Source organism: Propithecus coquereli, unplaced genomic scaffold (genome assembly GCF_000956105.1).
Source record: "Propithecus coquereli isolate 6110/MARCELLA unplaced genomic scaffold, Pcoq_1.0 Scaffold59, whole genome shotgun sequence".
NCBI lineage: Eukaryota > Metazoa > Chordata > Mammalia > Primates > Indriidae > Propithecus > Propithecus coquereli.
In genome coordinates, this window is record NW_012151840.1 from 6485144 (window position 1) to 6486759 (window position 1616).

Here is a 1616-nt window from a genome sequence, read left to right on the forward strand (position 1 = left end):
ATTGCTGGATCGAATGGTATTTCTATTTTTAGCTCTCTGACGTATCTCCAAATTCTTTTCCACAGAGGTTGCACTAATTTGCAGTCCCACCAGCAGTGTGTGTTTGTGTTTTTTAAGAGACAGGGTCTCGCTATGTTGCTTAGGCTCTGGAGTGCAGTGGCTATTCACAGGCATGATCATCGTGCACTACAGCCTAGAACTCGGCTCCTGCCTCAGCCTCCTGAGTAGCTGGGACTACAGAGAAGCACCACCATGCCCTGTGGCATCTGTGTTTTAACCAGCTCCTCTAGGTAATTGTGATGTACACTCAAATTTGAGAACTACTTGTCAACAGGATTAGGGAAGCTTTAAATCTTTTCCCCCTTTCCTCAAAAGAATTTACTTGAGACATTTGAATCAAAAGTCAAAACAATTTCACTTAGCATTTGTTATTATACATGTTCATAAATACCTCCAGTGGAAAATTTAGTATTTTCTCGAAGGTTTTATTTGGTTCATTAGAAACATTTCTGAAGGACATCTATATGTGTGAATGTATGCTTATAAATATACAGAATATTTCCGGAGGGAAACAGGGCTTCAAGAGAGATTGGGGTCTGGTATTGTACCATGTGCATATTATCTACTAAAAAAAAATTTTCAGGTTGGGCATAGTGGCTCACACCTGGAATCCTAGCACTCTCAGCCTGAGCAAGAGCAAGACCTCCATCTCTACTAAAAAAAAAATAGAAAAATTAGCCAGGCATTGTGGCATGTGCCTGTAGTTCCAGCTACTCGGGAGGCTGAGGCAGGAGGATCCCTTGAGCCCAGGTGTTTGAAGCTGCAGTGAGCTAGGATGATGCCACTGCATTCTACCTAGGGAGACAGAGTGAGACTCTGTCTCAAAAAAAAAAAAAAAAAGGAAATTGAACCTCACTCCCTGTTCAAAAAAAAAAATAAAGAGAAAAAAAAATTTTCAAGTAGATAATTTTTCAAAATATAATATTATCACACCTTTAAAAAGTAACTCTCATGAAAGATGTGCTATACTTAATAAATATTTACTGAATGCCTACTATGTGTCAATCACTGTGCTAGATGCTGGGGATAGCATAGAGAATGAGGTATAGTTCTAGCCCTCAAACTTGTATTTTCCTAAATAATAATAAATACAACAATCAAAAATATTTTCAGTTCCCAAGTTTTCTTGCCCTTGAGGTAAAGGTAATATCTGTTTCTTTCTAGGGTAGGGAAAACTAAAACAAAACCAGGCTTTGGGGCTCATTATAATAGCTACCATTGATTTAGTGATGGACCTTTAAAAAATTGTTATATGTTTTTGCTTTTTATAATTATAAATGTGATATAAAGTCATATCACATTCATTATAGAAAAACATACCAAAAGACAAAAATCTCCTATTAATCCTACCCTCCAGAAGTATGTTGTTAACAGTTTGGCAGTTTTCTCCAGCTTTAATTTCTATTTTGTTGTAATTATTATTATTTCTAAAATATCTTATGCATTTTTTCATTTAACAGTATATCTTCGACATCTTTACATTTTAATATATATAAATCCACTTCATTCTTTTTAATGGCTGCTTAAAAAAAACAAAAACCAACCAAACAAACAAA

The 1616-nt window shown here is 35.5% G+C and overlaps 1 pseudogene; it reads left to right on the top strand.

The window, feature by feature from the left end:
* The window catches only part of LOC105821762, a 43004-nt pseudogene that overhangs the window by 21705 nt on the left and 19683 nt on the right, over positions 1-1616 (top strand).